We start from the raw sequence: 19,450 nt of genomic DNA on the forward strand, positions 1-19,450 counted from the left end.
GGTATTAAAGGGGCAGGACTAAAGCTGTGGGACAGTGGAGGGAGTGACATTGGCCTAACGGAGCTGAAGCAGGGAGGGCTGCAGAGTTAGGGATCGTGTGAAAAATGCCAAACGCATGGGAACTTTAAAGGCGCGGAGGTAAAGCAATCCAGGGTGGCATATGCTCAACATTACATAAATGAAAGCACCAGAATAAGAAAGTGCTGTCCAAATATAGGATAAAAAATCTGGGGTGAGACTAACAAAAACACTACACCTGTTTAGAATATGCCTCCCCTTTTGCCTTTCATGTGGGGAAATCACATCAGACTATTTTGGACACAGGGACTGGTACCCGTGTAAGGGGCAGCCGCATGGAGCTGATACTTGGAAGTGGCTAAAATATCTATTTGTTCCTTTGTGAGGTGTTGTTTTATTTTACTATTTAAAGTGACGAGCAATTGGGTTTTAAAATCACAGGAATATGGTTAGCGGCTATTTCTACTTGTAAATACTCCCCATGGTATTTTCACCTTTTCTATATTTTCCTGATTCACTGAGAGTAGGGTAGGCTCCAGCTAATAGAGGAGTGTCTGTCTCAGTTGCGCATGAATGGGGATTGAGCAGGTATCAGCCAGGGGTGAGTGACAAGGGCTCATTTACAACCCTGCCTGGCAACGTGCAAAGTTTCATCTTGCTGAGCAAAAAATATTTTTAGCCCAATCTCATCCAATATAAAATACATTTACAATAGATTTATGTGTGTGTGGGGGGGGGGGCAAAATTCTATTGTAAATGTGTTTTAAATTGGATGAGATTGGGCTAAAAATATTTTAACTCCATTTACTGGCAGGAAAAATAACATACACCGATTGTCTCAGGTTACTGAGGAAACTTTGTGGTGGTAACTCCATGGTTCCCCTGTGTGCACTGTGCGCAATTCAGAACAGGAGACAGGTTGGACTGAGCAGCACAAGCACAACTATGAAAATGAGAGGAGTGCCCAAGGAATATTTTTGCACAGTTCGTGCAGTTGCAGTTGTAAAATACCCCTAAGGTTAAGGACCCACGGAGCGGTTCAGTCGCCCGCCATAGATCTCTGAATACTGACTTTGACATACCGAAGAGATGCGAAAGGGTTTTCCACCCGCGACTCCTATTACTTACCAGGTTTCCTGGTAACAGTTAAATTAGAAGAGGACTAGTGATATAGAAAATTGGTTATACCGTTACCACAACTTCTACCTTGAATATTAATTTAATGTAAAGGAGATCTTTTAGCTGTTATCATTGGAAACAGAACATTAACTTTATACCGTCACCCAGAAGTTACATGGTTAAGATGATGCCTAACTGAAGATGCAAAATATAGGCCTTATGCCTCCTACGTGTGCCTGCACCCGAATGATACGCTCGGGTGCAGGCACATGTAGCCGATATACGCATAAAAACACAAGACTTTGCATTATCTCGCCTTTTCATGCGTATATCGGCTACATGTGCCTGCACCCGAGCGTATCTCATTCATTCAGGTGCAGGCGTAGGGCGGAATTTTCAGCAAGCGCTTTTCCGCTTGCCGAAAATATCCGCCCTACGCCTCGTCTGGCATTAGCCTTAGGGGGTGTCTCAAATCTTCAAGTAGAAAATTAGATTTAAATATCATGATGCTACAATGGTGATTATTAAACTTTAATGCAGTTTGTGCTGGTTTCTAAGACTAATGCCACACGTAGCGTATGGCACTAAAAATAACTTGTGCTTGCTGAAAATTTGCTCCTACCTGTGCCTTCACCGGAATGAATTGAATACGCTCAGGTGCAGGCACATGTAGCCGATATCCGCATAAAAACTCGAGACTTTGCATTTTCTTGTGTTTTTATGTGGATATTGGCTACATGTTCCTGGGTGCAGGCACAGGTAGGGGAGTTCTAAGAGTACAGCAAGCGTTTTTCGGCTCGAAAATATGCACCATACAGTACGTGTGGCATTAGCCTAATAAGATTTTAAATTAATTACTAATCAGCCTTGTCTTGTACCTCAGCCTTGTCCCTAAGTTCAGTAAGTGACAGCAGCACAGAGCATGTGCAGTGAATCAGCAGAGAAGAAGATTGGGAGCTACTTTGGAGGCACAGATCTTCCCTGCTAAAGGGCTGTGGTTGCCTTGGGCTGGTACAGAACCCCAAAACGTAGCTTACTTCTTTGTTCTCCTTAAAGTGATATACACAGTGCTGAAATTTGCCCTTTACTTGAATGGAAATCGCACAAATGTGGGGAAAGCATTTTTGCAATAGGCAATCATCGCTTGAAAATACAACTGTACTTTTCATTCAAGTGAAAGTAGGGGTGACAAAATGTTCATGTTTTGGCCCACTGAATGACTTACAAAACGTTTGGGCAAAATACTTTAAATTGTCCCATGTGCCATTGCCCTAAGCCTTTCTGATACAGTTCTTATCACCAGTGCATGACCCTTACATACTAATAAAAGGCACAGAGTTATCCTTACTATATGCCATGTCTCTGTCTCTGTGTAAAAGGTTTATTACATCTACTGGAAAAGAATATCACCCCTCCTATTTCTAATATTTTTATACTCTTAATAATATTCGTATCTGAAAACATTTTATCAGTGAGGCCACTGGCAGACATGCTGGCCTGTGACTGTAAGAAAGTCTATGCAGAAGCAGAGGTGTAAGCTGAAAAGCTGTGTAGGAATCAGTCACTGGTTGTTTTGAAATAAAGAATCATGTTGCTCAGCACAAAAAGTTAACTTTATTTCACAAATATGTGTGTCATTAAATCTAGCATTAATAGTTTTCATATTAACAGGCCTACAAAATGTCTGCCATATTTTATTAATCAAAAACCCAACATTCTACAATATCCTTCTGCCATCAAGTGGTCAAATATTGCAGGTTCATTTTGTTACCACTAACTGCAATATGTATTACATTGTATTACAGTGGCTTAGGACTTGTTACATTACAGAAACAAATGCATTAATTTTGCCCTCCTGACATAATTCATATATTTTTGTGTTGTATAAGCTTTGGTGTGTATTTGTATTGATCTTATTCTGAACTTTAACAGCTTTATTTAGCTGTTGCGGTATGTATAATCCGAGTACATGCAGGGGATAACATGGCCTCTCTGTGCCAGAATAAGTTGTACTGCAGCCTATACTGAATTACATGTAAATTTGTATATTCATAATGAGATGCAGTTTTAGTAACTAGATCATAAAAACCTTTCAGTTGGTCTTCATTTATTAGTTTTCCTCTTCTGACTCTTTCCAACTTTCAAATGCGCTTTATTGCTCCCAGCATGCAACTCTGAGAATACAATTTTATTGTTATTGTTACTTTGTATTACTAATCATTCTATATAAGACCCCCTCTATTCACTACTGACTCTCTTTCAAACAACTAAGTGGTTGCTAGGTTAAATTGGACCCTAGCAACCAGATTACTGCTGACTGCTAAAATTTGAAGCTGTGGAGAGCTGCTGAAGAAAGAGCTTAATAATTAAAAAACTGCAAATAAAAAAAAATGAAGACCAGTTGCAAATTGTCTCAAGATTGCACTCTCTATATCATACTAAAAGTTAATTTAAAGGTGAAGAACCCTTTTAAAGATGTGCATCACAGTCATCTAGTCTGAATCCTTGTTTTGCCACAATCTATGTGAACAAAACAAACCACATTACCATGGTGACTAAATCCACACTTTTGCTATTTTAAAAAACGCGATACCAGATATCATGTAGTACACTGTGCTATACTGTATGGAAGAAACAAATGTGAAATGAATATGCTGGTACACAAAATAATAAGAAGCTAATTTCATTCATTCAGGTTCATTGACCTATTAAGTTTACTCTTACTAATCTTTATATATAGGACCCCCTCTATTCACTCCTGACTCTCTTTTAAACCACTAAGTGGTTGCTTGGTTAAATTGGACCCTAGCAACCAGGGCATTAACTCTAGGGATGAAAACATAATTTTGCCTCTTTATAGGTCCCTGGTAAGGCCTCACCTTGAGTATGCAGTGCAGTTTTGGGCTCCAGTCCTTAAGAAGGATACTAATGAGCTGGAGAAAGTTCAGAGACGTGCAACTAAACTGGTAAAGGGGATGGAAGATTTAAGCTATGAGGTTAGACTGTCACAGTTGGGGTTGTTTTCTCTGGAAAAGAGGCGCTTGCAAGGGGATTATAGGCAGATAGGGGATGTTCCTTTTTCCCATAAAAACAAATCATTCCTCTAATCTAAAGGGGTGGCCTCTGGTGTGTTGGAGTTTCCATTTGAAGCAGCGTAGGTGGTTTTTCACAGTGAGGGCAGTGAGGTTGTGGAATGCCCTTCCTAGTGATGTTGTAATGACAGATTCAGATTCTGTTAATGCCTTTAAGAGTGGCCTGGTGAGTTCTTGAACAAGCATAGTATCCAAGGCTATTGTGATACTAATATCTACAGTTTGTATTAATGGTTGCATATATAGTTTATGTATGTGAGTGTATAGATTGATAAGTATAGGTTGTGTGTGCTGGGTTTACTTGGAAGGGTTGAACTTGATGGACTCTGGTCCTTTTTCAACCCTGTGTAATTATGTAACTATGTAAATGAGAAGCCAGTCAAAGTTTACTAGTTATCTTTTGAAACACTCTCTGTATTTCTGTTATATTCTAATCTTGTACAGAGACTGCTGCACAGCACAATTAAAGTGATACTGACACTGAAAAACAACTGTTTAAAATATTAATGTACATAAAAAGTTTCCAATAATTTTTTGCTGATAGTTCTGCTTTTGTAAGTAATTGTTACTTGAAGTTCCTAAACCTGACTGTTTTGCCAACCTGACTGTCCCGACTCAAGCTGTCAGTTATAGCTTCCAATGCTAACGGACTCCTGCTGCACAAATATGGCTGCCCCCTCATAAACAAAACAAAAAAAACAAGTTTATAATAGATGTAAAAAAAGGTTTGATTTCTGGTTCAGTATCTTTTTAAACAGCCAACAAATAGTACAGTGTATTTCAATACAAATGTATGTTTTACCTCTCTGGCTGAATATTGCAGTAAATGTATAGGTGCTGTATAAATGAATACAAGTTTTGAAGCAAAAGAAGCATCTTCCAGGAAAATCTGCCATTGACTTCTACACAATCTTGGCAAGATTTAGCTGGCAAATTGTCGGATTCAGATATTTAGCCGTTTGGACACATAGTAAATCTCAAAAAAGTTGTGACTTTTAGCGCTAAAAATCCGAATTGGGGTAGAAAAAAAAAATCTGAGTGTTAGTAAATGGCCCCTTTAGTGTTCTGATGCTGCTTCTATCTTAGCTAATATCTACTTGGTGTCCTTTACTTAGCAGTTTTTCATTGAATAGCTTCTCACAGTGATGGGAAAAAGTTACAATAACATTTGTGATCTTCAATTAATAGACCACTAGTCTTTCATTCATCTTATTTCCATACTGCAGCATTTGTGCAGACTGGTCTAATACAATTAGCTTGCAATGTGAATAAGTACAGACTGTCATAGAAAGAGACAAACACATGTAATTCAAGTAGTTAGCTTATTGTCTCCCACTTGTTCAGGAGGACCCTGTGAGGTACATAACACATGGTATGAGGTAATGCATGTATTTTAAAAGGGGTATGACCAGTTAAAAAAATTGCAAATAATTAATGGGCTAATTAGCACATGGGAGTGCAAGCATAGGCCATAAAAAGTAAAAACAGAAAATAGTCTCAGAAACATATTTGTTTTTGTATAACCCCATTCCAGCAACCAATGAGGGAAGAGACTTAAATTCCTTTCTTATGTTGTATTTCCCACAGCTCTGCCAGAGTATGCATCTCTGGAGAACTGTTTTGTATTGATGCATTCTTTATTTATTCTCCAGCAACCAACAACATAATATCTATTTCTTGACTGTAGCCTTTGTAAAAAACAAAAAACAGTTGGTACCAGAGTTATGCACAGCACTTTCAAATGAAGCCCTTTGTTTTACCCACATGGTCACTGTTTTCTGTACATACATAGGGTAGTTACTTGTCCACTTTGTCTAACAATCACATTTGTGTTGCCCAGGAATAGTCTACAAATCCCAGTGCCCTGCAAAGAGTTCCACAAATGATCACCAATTTAATTTCTCATATACGCAATAAACATGTTGTGAAGAGAAATGTGAAAAAATGTAAAAAAAGTGTGACTCTTTGTTATATAATGGGGGTGGATTTTAGACTCCAGGCATCCGTCCCATTATTATGAGGGTTTTTTAAAAAAAAAAAAAAGTTTATTACTAAAGTAATCAGATTTGTACAATCCTCCTTAGATTCATTACTCAGAACATTTGAGATCATCCTGCAAAGTGGCAAGTTTAGTGAATTAGTCAAACATTTATATTCCTCCTAAAGATTTGGAAATTAAATAAAAATTGCACTGTGAAAACTTTTAGTAAAATACACATCCACAATGAAATAGTTAAGTAATCATTAATGATGCATTAAACTGGCTCACTGTTACTGACTGACTGTCTTTAGTGTATTTTGTTTCTAGAGTATATAGTTTATGAGAATATGACAGACTCCAGTCTATTTCTGCACCAGATATTACCCTATCAGTGCAGAAGTGGTTCCCAAAAAAATTCCTGGCAATGTAATGTCAGATAATAGGTGGTTTAAAGGGTGGAACCTTCAAAAATATTTCTGTCCACTACTTACTGTATCTGATTCTCAGAATAAAGCTGCCTTGAATACCTGTATATAATTCACTTCTTATAGAGAATAATGAATGGTAATCAAAGGCAAGTTATAAATGCTTTACAAATATGCCCTAAAAAGATTACATTAGAAGTATAATAATGCACAAAAGTAAATAATTGTTTCATAAGTGCAGCATGATCTGGGTGATCATGACCAGTAAAGGCTTTAGTCTTGTATGGGGCTACAACCATTTCAAATACATGGAATATAAGAGCTGGGGACTGATTTTCTTTTACTGCATTTACTGCAAAGATTATGTGAACTATGTGCAAATGTAATATTGGGCAGGAGCAGCTAAGCACCACTGGCTCTTCTTTGTGGCATGAATTATGCCCTACCTAGTTATGAAACGAGGACTTACACCACAGAAAACTTTTGCCCTAGAATAAAACAGAAAACAAAACAGAAAGCTGATACACTGAACAACCTATGCTCTCATACTGCACTGTCAAAGTAAAAAAATATTATAGATCTTCTTTCATATAAAATATTTGCTTTTTAAAACATAAAAATATGATGTTGTATACATTTGCTTGAACAATGATGCTAATATCAGATGTTAGTGTTTGTGCTCTAATATCAGAAAGGCATTTTTTGTGCCTCTTCTTCCCATTTCTTAGTACTTTTATATAGAAAAAAAATCTTAAGGAAATTTACATTAAGAGAAAATGTGTCTCCTTCAGGAAAGTCTTTTTGTTGTTCATGAAATAGACCAAGAAAAAGACAGGTATCAATTGTCAGATCGAAGTTTGGCTGCTAGTCACTTTATCCTGTCCTTTAATGGAGTGCACCCCTTAGAGATATTTTAGGAATAAGGGCAGAGTAGAATTACACAATGTAAACTTAAGAGGAAGGGTATTTCTGAATAATATATGTTGGATGCTTTTTTTAGCGAAGGCAACCTTTGGAATGTTTTCTCTCTGTTTCATAAAAGGTATAACCCTGAAAGTAGAGATGCAGCCTTCTTCATATGTGTATTTAACATAAATACAATCAAAATAGAAAAGTAGTATCGTGATTATGATTTTTATACATTTTAACCAGCATCCATTTAGTTGAAAACCTTGTATTTCTGATATAAATGTACTCTACATAAGATGATATTGTTTTAATAAAATGGGAAACAGTGCACTATGAGTTGAAGATGTTAGATTTTCTTTTTCACACTCATGCAATGCAAATTAAAATTATTGTAGTTTGGACTAGGGTTCTGCATTGCAGTGGAATAGAGGGGGTTCAACCATATGTCTATAGTGGCATAAGGGATAAGGTTTAAGAGAGCTGTAAATCAGTACTTATCTTACTTCCTAATCTGGGGGATTTAGTAGTCTGTGAAATTCCATCTATTACCCCAGCCCCTTTCTCCCAGGGTATGCAGTGGGTGGTATCAGTGCTGGGCCAAATGTCAAGTGTGCTCATGCCCCCCCCCACCCTTTGGGAGCATGGAGTGTTTCATGCCACTCTGGCTAGAACTAGGGGAAGGCAGGTAACTAAGGTACGTGCCTAGAACTCCCTTCTCTTGTGCCCTATATGTCTCTTGCTTGCCCCTAGTTCTAACCCTGCGGGGCATATTTTGGTGATGCATTATGTATCTGCTAACAGGTTGGCAACTGATGTCTTTATAATTATGAATCATACATGGCTACATAGGAATCATCTACAGAACCTGGAAAACCCCAGGCCTCATAGATTAAAATGATTGGTTGGTGACCTTCTGTGTTTCATAGATTTGAGCATTTTAAAAGATTGTTAGATGAAGTGGAAACATCTTTGAGCAACAACAGCGCAATCATGAAGCAGTAGGCCACACAATCTCCCACAACAGAACATCAAATTTTACCCATGGCATTCTGATAAACGGATCTGGCAGATGCAAAGGTAACACCACCATTTTAATTGTGTACTCAGGACACACAGGAGAGGATCAAACATTTTGGGGTATTACAGTATACTTGAAAAAGGGCAACCTATTGTCCCATAACATTTGAATATGTCCTCCGTGACCTGAGCACAGCAATAAAATGAGAGGACGAGCAACTGCAATACATCAGGTATTCTTGTCCTTATCATGGTTTTGATATATATACTAGAGAAGGCCAACTTTAACAGCATAAATACCTGCTATCCCCTGACTAGCATTTGTTAAAAGAGAACATATGCCTGCATGCACAATGCCACCTGTAAAGTTTGGTGGTGGAGGAATAATGGACTGGGACTATTATGGTTTGGGGGTTTTTCATGATTTAGGCTCATGATTAATTCCACTGAGGCACAGAAAATGCTATAATAAACAAAGATATTCTTGAGAATTGTGTACTTTCACCTTTGTGGCAGACTGGGGAGGACCCTTTTTTGTTTCAGCAAACAATGCCCCCAAGCACAAAGAGAGGTCCATGAAGTGGATTGTGGTGTGCAAAGACACATGTTTGGTAACCACCAATTTATTGAATCATTACTCTTTTCCCCAGGGTGGTACTTCTTTTATGGAAGAAATGCAATGCTTATACCATTTTGCTTTTCATTCTCAGGCATCCCTACTACATATTTGCAGCATAGTAAAATTCCCCATCTCATTTGATTGATTAGAAACTCTTCAACATGTTTCATACTGTGAGAGATGCAATGGAAAAGATCACTGTTTGGTGTGTTTTCCACCAGTGTTGAAGGTGGGATACAAGTAGCACCTGGAAAAATGCCTGGTTTTGCAGCAGGTAATGCTGTGTTTTATGTTACTGGCTTAGGAAAAGCCAAATGCATAGGTCCCTGGAGTGAATGAATGGAGAGTAGGAAAGACCCTCCATTCCATACTCCACTTAGTATTTTCAGTTGGCAGCTGTAGGGAGCTGACTGATTAGGCTGCAGATGAGCAGCAGAGAAAAAGGCTGTATGATTATACAGGGGGGTTGAGTTGAAGTTGGTTCTTGACTCAGTGAATGTCACTCTCAGAGTGGGGCACAGAGCAGGAAGGCTGCCTGGCTGTGTAAAGAACTCCCAGAGGAGCTGGGGATGCCACCTGCCACTGCAAGGGGCAGAGGGAGCGGTAACCAAGTGAGGAGTCACCCAAAGAAGTGCCAGGAGTCACTGAGTAAGGTCTCTCAGAGCAGGGTACAGGGCAGGAAGGTTGCCTGCCTGTGTCAGGAACTCCCAGAGGTTCTGGGGTGCCTCCTGTCACTGCAAGGAGCAGTGACCAGGCGGATGAGTGCTGAGAGGAGTCAGCAAGGTTTAATGTGAAGCCTGAGTGTGAGTTACCGTGGAAGGCGAGAGCCCTGAAGAAGGGACAAATCATATCCATGAACTGTATGTTGACGAATAATTGGCCCTAAATAAACCTGTGTTTTGCCTGAAGACGTGGTGTCCCTGTCTCTATGCTCCAGATCCTCTGCGTGCCTGCCTGCCTACCATTGCTAATTCCCCCAAAATTGCGTGTACAGGCAGTCAGCATGTCACAATACATAGGTGATATTAAAGGGATGAGGTTAAAGGGAATTAGAGGGATGAGATACAATTATATACAATTAAATAGGATCACATTAAAAAAAAGAGCTGTGTTGAAATCTATGGAAGTATATGAAGTGTATATTACAGTATACTGCTTAGCCGCATGAAAACAATGCGGCACCCAATTCAGTTATTTGCCAAGTGTGTATTAAGGTGCTGTGTTACTGGTGTCAGGTTTTTTTTTTTAATTAGATTGTTAGAGATTAAACTTTAATTACAATTTTATAGACTGGTAGACTCAGATTAAGCCCTGATTTAGTTAAGGGTTGGATGCATGCTGGTAACTCAGAACAAATGTCTTTTATGGCTTTTGCTCTGGCCTAGTGGCATTGGAGTGGATAAATAGAATGTGAAACAATTGCAGGATAGATTCCATAGGAAAAAGAAATACTTGTCTAAAATTCGAGGACTGGTTTATTACAGAATTGCTTTATTTCCTTACAACATTTAATCATTGCCCAGTTGGTAAGCAACACAAAGTGATAGGAAACGTCCTCATTTCATGCTTTTTATTCAGCAGAGGATGTGAATGAGTCAGTGATAAATGAAGAATCAGCATTCCTTCATCTGAGACCTGCAGCTGTGTATGTTACCCTCTCATTTCCTCCGTTACTAGGGGAGCTCTGAAATGTTCCCTTTCAGCTATTTTCTTCATTCCACTTCATTTTGAAATGGTTATTTCATTTTCCGACCACTTGCAGCTGGTAAATTTGTCTGGCAAAGCCCGCCGGATCCTGACCCTGCTGTCTTCCGTCCTTCCACTTTGCAGTTGTGTGTGAACTGGCAACTGAGGGAAAAAGCTAAAACTGAGCCAAAAACTAAGACTGATAGTGATAGAAGTGCTATCTCCCTGAGGCTCTGATCCAAGAAGTAAAGAGTGTGCCAACAATTCTTGCTTATATCAGAATGGGCATTGTGGCATAAAATACTTTTAAAGTTTTAAATAAACTGAAGGTGAAACTGAAGCTGTTGGTACAATATGTATAAGCCTTTATATAAAGCATGGTTAAAATTAAAAATGAATAGGGCTTAATTTTGCTAAAATTTCACCTGAAAACTTTTTTATGTAAAAAGTTTGTGGTGTAAATGTTTTTTCACAATATTCACTTTATGGCCAAACGTTTCTGGGCACATTTTTTACCAAATTCATTTAGACACCCCTTTTAAAAACATATGTCCTTAGTTACAACATAAGATGGAAGTAAAATAATTTGCCTGACATGCACAGAACTCTGATGTTCAATTGAAAACCTGTGGAACTGGGAGGTTGTTCCAGGCTTGATTTTCCAGCATCAGTACCAACCTAATGAACTTTTGGCTGAATGGATACAAATCCCTCCAACAATGTTTCTATGGATTTTGGCATGAAAATGCAAAAGTATTCACTGTAATTTGCACCTTGTGTATACTCACTGGTAGTGATGTTTTCTTTTGTTGGAAAATTCACAGAAATTGCGCTAAATGCATTGGACTCAATAGGGGTTTTTGCCATGTTTTTCTTGTGCCAAATGCATAGGATTAATGGGTTTTTTTCTCACTCAAAATCCACTGGAATCAATAGGCATTTTTTTTCTTTCACCAAATGAATTCGAGTCAATGAGTGTTTTTTTTCTCCACAGTGGAAAAAACACAGAGAAAAGCTGATCTACTGCCTGTCTGTAAAACACATGAGGGTTGATCCACTAAAAGTCGATAAGCGTTATTGCATGCTTTTTTGCATTAAAATTGACGCAAAAAAAATGCGCGATTCGCTAAAATATTATTGCATGCTTTAAGTCGCATATCGCGTGCTTTAAGTCGTTAGCGCGCAACCGAATGTGTTAATTGTAACCATTGCATTAATTCTCGCGCAGAAATAATACTAACGCATGATTCACAAACACTTAGATGCACTAAATATCGCATTAGTCTGTGCGAAAATTAACACCTACTTGGGGCAGGCGGTAATTATAGAAAAGTACAGTTTATGAGCTTTTGGCAACACAATATGGACTTTGCAGTGTGATTTATTCAAGTATGTGTTGGCCCTAGAGTCATATAGCCTCCAGTTTGCAGGGAAATGGTCATTTTCAGAACAGTAGTTTTCCGAAAGTAATGGCACGTGTGGCTAATATGGCGTGCATTTTTTCGCACGCGGCGACAGTTTATGCGTGCTGCGTCAAATACCGCACGAAAATAGTCTTCACGACTTAAATAACGCAAACAGCATCACGTCTAAATTAACGCAAGTATCCTTTTAGTGAATCGTGTGTTAAGACGCGAAAACTAAGACACGATAACATTTTTAACGCATGCTATAAATAGCGCTCATTTTAACGCACCTTAGTGAATCAACCCTATGACGTTTTGCTCTCTGTCCTGTACTTGTAAACAACCCCTAAACTACTAACACTTTTCCATTTATTTATACTACTTCTGAAATTGGTTGGTCTGTTCCCTGTATTCCAATTTGCTGAATTGGCTAAGGATGTCTAAAAACAGACATCAACAACAGGATTTCATTCAGTCAGCCTTAGTGCTGGGCGGTATGACCAAAAATTTATATCACGGTATTTTTCAAAATTATATCGGTATCACGGTATTTGACGGTATTTTTTTTTCCCCATGCATGATTAGGTGACCACCCCAAACACCCGCCACCCGCACCCCCCCCACCACCCCAAACACCCCCCCACCACCCCAAACAACCCCCCATCCGCACGCAGCCCCCCCACCCCCCCATCCGCACGCACGTCCCCACCCCACCCCAAACACCCCCCATCCGCACGCACCCCCCCACCCCAAACACCCCCCATCCGCACACACCCCCCACCCCACCCCACCCCAAACACCCCCCCATCCGCACACACCCCCCAACCCCACCCCAAACACCCCCCCATCCGCACACTCCCCCCAACCCACCCCAAACACCCCCCCATCCGCACACTCCCCCCAACCCACCCCAAACACCCCCCATCCGCACACACCCCCCCACCCCAAACACCCCCCATCCGCACACCCCCCCCACCCCACCCCAAACAGCCCCCCATCCCCTTCACATAAATATAACCCCCCACCCCATCACAACCCCCCCATCCCCTTCACATAAATAACACCCCCCCATCCCCTTCACATAAAATATAATTACTTGCCAGGCACCCCCACCCCCGACCGCTCACATTGGTATCCGACTCTGAATGCGATGGCGCTTTTGTAGAGTGTGCGCGCTGACGTCACGTGCGCGCTGACGTCACGTGCGCACCCGGAAGTATTCAAGCACACCGGTATGGGGGTATGTAGAAAATGCATATCGGTTTCAAAAAAAACACCGGTGATCGGTTTTTACCGGTATACCGCCCAGCACTAGTCAGCCTCTAAACATTAACCTGCTTCTGCACTCTGATAGAAAATATGTAATTTATTAGTTGTTCTTGTTGATACAGCTGCACAATTCAATCCTTTGTGCCAAGAAAAGATTTGTAAGCTAAGGTTTTTTATGACCAAATAACATATAAAATAGTAAACTGCACCCAAGATACTTCATTGTTATTAAAACATCATGTGACAAGTGAAATGCACCTATAGGTCCAGGACAATAATTGTATGCAAAACACACACAAACAAGTGCTGGTATTTTTAGATTTCTCACGGTTTTGATACAGGATTTTTCTCCATAATTCAGCATGTATTCTGTTAGAAGGAAGGAAGCTTTGCTGGGATGTTTATATGTTCTGTCCTGTGTAGTATGGCTTGGTTTTTCTCCCACTGGCCAAATATCTGTCAGGGGGGTTCTAAAGAGATCATGAGAAAATCTTGTTTTTTTTCCGCATTTCCTTATGTGTTTCACATAACTAGCAGTTCTTGGTGATTAGCTCAGAGAAAGGACACTGTCTCCTATCCACAAACTTTAGCTGTGATTCATTTTTGACATTTTTTAAGCTTGGAAATTATGTGATAAATACAAAGGTTATGTGTAGCCCATAGACTTTGCTGTGTCTGGGGACCTACCAATATGGAGGGTTGAAGATTTGATATTTTGCTTTGGGGACAGGTTTTAAATTCCTGAAGCCTGGCTTGTCTTAACCTTTCAGCATATTGCTTGACTTTTGTTATTCCGCTGTAATATTAATTTATTAACATTAAAAAATTGAAGGCATGTCAAGCAATGAATGTAGAGGAATTATATTCTAGTGCAGCATATGTACAGTGGAGGAAATAATTATTTGACCCCTCACTGATTTTGTAAGTTTGTCCAATGACAAAGAAATGAAAAGTCTCAGAACAGTATCATTTCAATGGTAGGTTTATTTTAACAGTGGCAGATAGCACATCAAAAGGAAAATCGAAAAAATAACTTTAAATAAAAGATAGCAACTGATTTGCATTTCATTGAGTGAAATAAGTTTTTGAACCCTCTAACAAAAAAAGACTTAATACTTAGTGGAAAAACCCTTGTTTGCAAGCACAGAGGCCAAACGTTTCTTGTAATTGATGACCAAGTTTGCGCACATTTTAGGAGGAATGTTGGTCCCACTCCTCTTTGCAGATCATCTCTAAATCCCTAAGGTTTCAAGGCTGTCTCTGTGCAACTCTGAGCTTGAGCTTCCTCCATAGGTTTTCTATTGGATTAAGGTCCGGAGACTGACTAGGCCACTCCATGACCTTAATGTGCTTCTTCTTGAGCCACTCCTTTGTTGCCTTTGCTGTATGTTTTGGGTCATTGTCGTGCTGGAACACCCATCCACGACCCATTTTTAGTTTCCTGGCAGAGGGAAGGAGGTTGTCGTTCAGGATTTCACGATACATGGCTCCGTCCATTTTCCCGTTAATGCGAATAAGTTGTCCTGTGCCCTTAGCAGAAAAACACCCCCAAAGCAAAATGTTTCCACCCCCATGCTTGACGGTGGGGATGGTGTTTTGGGGGTCATAGGCAGCATTTTTCTTCCTCCAAACACAGCGAGTTGAGTTAATGCCAAAGAGCTCTATTTTGGTCTCATCAGACCACAGCACCTTCTCCCAGTCACTCACAGAATCATTCAGGTGTTCATTGGCAAACTTCAGACGGGCCTGCACATGTGCCTTCTTGAGCAGGGGGACCTTGCGAGCCCTGCAGGATTTTAATCCATTGCGGTGTAATGTGTTTCCAATGGTTTTCTTGGTGACTGTGGTCCCTGCTAATTTGAGGTCATTAACTAACTCCTCCCGTGTAGTTCTAGGATGCTTTTTCACCTTTCTCAGAATCATTGACACCCCACGAGGTGAGATCTTGCGTGGAGCCCCAGAGCGAGGTCGATTGATGGTCATTTTGTGCTCCTTCCATTTTCGAACAATCGCACCAACAGTTGTCACCTTCTTTCCCAGCTTCTTGCTAATGGTTTTGTAGCCCATTCCAGCCTTGTGCAGGTCTACAATTTTGTCTCTGACATCCTTGGACAGCTCTTTGGTCTTTCCCATGTTGGAGAGTTTGGAGTCTGCTTGATTGATTGATTCTGTGGACAGGTGTCTTTTATACAGGTGACTAGTTAAGACAGGTGTCCTTAATGAGGTTGACTAATTGAGTAGAAGTGTCTAACCACTCTGTGGGAGCCAGAACTCTTAATGGTTGGTAGGGGTTCAAAAACTTATTTCACTCAATGAAATGCAAATCAGTTGCTATCTTTTATTTAAAGTTATTTTTTCGATTTTCCTTTTGATGTGCTATCTGCCACTGTTAAAATAAACCTACCATTGAAATGATACTGTTCTGAGACTTTTCATTTCTTTGTCATTGGACAAACTTACAAAATCAGTGAGGGGTCAAATAATTATTTCCTCCACTGTATATGAAACATGGTTAGTAGAGGAGGACTTTATTACTAGTTCCTGCCACTTCCTACACAGTTCATCTGGCATGGATGATTTGGAAGAAAATGTGCTCTTGAAACAGGGTAGATCAAAGGTTTTTCTTATAGTTTACATCATTGCTGTCCAACTTCAGTGGTACCGAGGGCTGGAATTTTTCTGGCCTATGTCATGGAGGGCTGATAATGGAAGCCAGTTTTGACCACTCCTTTTTAAAAAACACCCACTTCAGATCACAAGATCATACCCACATTAATGGTGGTAGCATAATTGGTGCTCACTGCAGGCATATCGCCTTTCACTGTGAAAGATGTTTATTATGTCATATTATATTATTAAGACATACCCTTAAATCCATATGTCTCCCCTGTGAATAGCACAGCAACCCCCAGCACATAATCACACTTTAGAGACCTGCTAACAAATTCCCAGAACAAACACACACTAGGTTCACCTCCCACAGGCAGCATAGGGCAGGCAGAATATGGCACACACAGGCAGCAAAGGGCAGAAAAAGTATGGCGTACACAGGCAGCATAGGGCAGGCAGTACATATAGTGACATAATGTCGGCACTGCTTCTACAGTCTGTCTGAGGTGTGAACAGGTGAACAATGTGGGTGCCTACAGTCGGAGTCTGAGGTCTTACAGGAATACTGAAAAAATACTGGATTTAAGGTGTGAACAGTGCATGGGGCTTACATCTGTGAACAATGCAGGGGGATTTACAGATGTGAACAATACATGGGGCTTAATGGTGTGGAAAATACAAGGGTTCACAGTCAGTCTGAGGTGTGAATAATACAGGGGGCCAGTTAATCACAGTACTGATACCATTTAAAGCAATCACAGCAGCCCGACAATTGGGGCCACGCAAATGAGGGTTGCAAGTCAAATGTGGCCTGCGGGCCGCCAGTTGGACAGCACTGTTTTACATAACTGTAGTTGGTAGAAACCTCTATCATCTGAGGCTTACAAAACTGACAGGCAGCATTTACGTAAATGAAAAGGGAATAGGAACAGGCAGTGCATATAAAGGACAGGCTGAACCGACAATCTCATAATTGTTCTTCATAGGTCTGCTAATCATAAAATGTGCACGGCATTGTGGGAACAGGAGGCTTGGTTAGAGGACAGTCTGACTCTGCTATATTGTTTTAGGAGTCAGGAGAAGCAGTGCAGAGAATATAAAGAAACAAGGAATTGCTTAGCAATTACAATACCAAATACACAGAAATTTTCTGTGGTGGTGTTTTTATATGTGCCATTAGCCATCAGTGTTCTGAATTATTTTTGTTCTCTTATATTACAACTCTGCAGCCTCATGATTTGTTGATGCTAGAAAATTAAAGGAGATGGAAGACAAACAAAGGTGCATTATTATTGTGCATCTTCACTGTATGTGTGAACCAATTAAATCAAGTGCACTGCATAAAACCATACTTACCATAAAGTACATAAGAACCCCGATTTCATGTTTCATGGGGGCAGAAAACTCCCCCCATGAATGATACTGCATGTTAATGCTAGTATCATGTTAGGTCGTTGCTTTTATTTCCCAGCCTGTAATAGACTTCCAAAACGTATTACTTATTACTGACTGGTTGCTGTTACATAGTTACATAGTTACATAGGGTTGAAAAAAGACCTGTGTCCATCAAGTTCAACCCATCCAAGTAAACCCAGCACACCTAACCCACACCTACCAATCTATACACTCACATACATAAACTATAAATACAACCACTAGTACTAACTGTAGATATTAGTATCACAATAGCCTTGGATATTCTGATTGATCAAGAACTCATCCAGGCCCCTCTTAAAGGCATTAACAGAATCTGCCATTACCACATCACTAGGAAGGGCATTCCATAACCTCACTGCCCTCACCGTGAAAAACCACCTACGCTGCTTCAAATGGAAACTCCTTTCCTCTAATCTAAAGGGGTGACCTCTGGTGCGTTGATTGTTTTTATGGGAAAAAAGAACATCCCCCAACTGCCTATAATCCCCTCTAATGTACTTGTACAGAGTAATCATGTCCCCTCGCAAGCGCCTCTTTTCCAGAGAAAACAACCCCAACCTCGACAGTCTAACCTCATAGTTTAAATCTTCCATCCCCTTAACCAGTTTAGTTGCACGTCTCTGCACTCTCTCCAGCTCATTAATATCCTTCTTAAGGACTGGAGCCCAAAACTGCACTGCATACTCAAGGTGAGGCCTTACCAGGGACCTATAAAGGGGCAAAATTATGTTCTCATCCCTTGAGTCAATGCCCTTTTTTATACAAGACAGCACTTTATTTGCTTTAGTAGCCACAGAATGACACTGCCTGGAATTAGACAACTTGTTATCAACAAAAACCCCTAGATCCTTCTCCATTAAGGATACCCCCAACACACTACCATTCAGTAGATAGTTTGCGTTTATATTATTTCTACCAAAGTGCATAACTTTGCACTTATCAACATTGAACCTCATTTTCCAGTTTGCTGCCCAGTTATCTAATTTTGTCAAATCGCTCTGCAAAGCGGCAGCATCCTGCATGGAACTTATAGTTTTGCACAATTTAGTGTCATCAGCAAAAATAGAAACAATACTGTCTATGCCCACCTCCAGGTCATTAATAAACAAGTTAAACAGCAAAGGCCCAAGGACTGACCCCTGCGGTACTCCACTAACCACACTGGTCCAATTAGAAAATGTTCCATTTACAACCACTCTTTGTACTCTATCCTTCAGCCAGTTCTCTATCCAATTACAAATATTATGTTCTAGGCCAATATTCCTTAATTTGATCATTAACCTTCTGTGAGGTACTGTATCAAACGCTTTAGCAAAGTCCAAGTAGATGACATCAACTGCCATTCCAGCATCAAGGTTCCTACTCACCTCCTCATAAAAGGCAACTAAATTAGTCTGGCAAGATCTGTTACGCATAAAACCATGCTGGCACAAACTAATAGTATTGTGAACTGCAATGTATTCAAGTACCCTATCCCTTATTACCCCTTCCAAAAGTTTTCCTACTACTGATGTCAGACTAACAGGCCTATAGTTTTCAGGCTGAGAACGGGATCCCTTTTTAAATAACGGCACCACATTAGCAATCCGCCAGTCTCTTGGCACCATGCCAGACCTCAATGAATCCTGAAAAATTAAGTGAAGAGGTTTGGCAATCACAGCGCTCAGCTCATTTAATACCCTGGGATGAATCCCATCCGGCCCTGGACCTTTGTTTACCTTTACATGTTCAAGTCTCTTTTGAATTTCCTCCCGAGTGACCCATGCGTCAGTAGCTAAATTACTAGAACTGGGCATATTACAAGGGAAGCCTTCATTATCTGGCTCCTCAGATGTATAGACAGATGAAAAATAAGAGTTCAA

At 40.2% G+C, this 19,450-nt stretch overlaps 1 protein-coding gene across 1 annotated transcript in view; it reads left to right on the forward strand.

The window, feature by feature from the left end:
* Positions 1-24: 24 nt before the first annotated feature.
* LOC101735011 (immunoglobulin alpha-2 heavy chain-like) overlaps positions 25-19,450 on the forward strand; it is a 40,880-nt gene continuing 21,454 nt past the window's right edge. Inside the window, exon 1 of the mRNA XM_031891425.1 lies at positions 25-138. The gene's annotated coding sequence lies outside the window, so the exon portion shown is untranslated. The remainder of the gene's footprint in view (positions 139-19,450) is intronic.

Source organism: Xenopus tropicalis, chromosome 8 (assembly GCF_000004195.4).
Source record: "Xenopus tropicalis strain Nigerian chromosome 8, UCB_Xtro_10.0, whole genome shotgun sequence".
NCBI lineage: Eukaryota > Metazoa > Chordata > Amphibia > Anura > Pipidae > Xenopus > Xenopus tropicalis.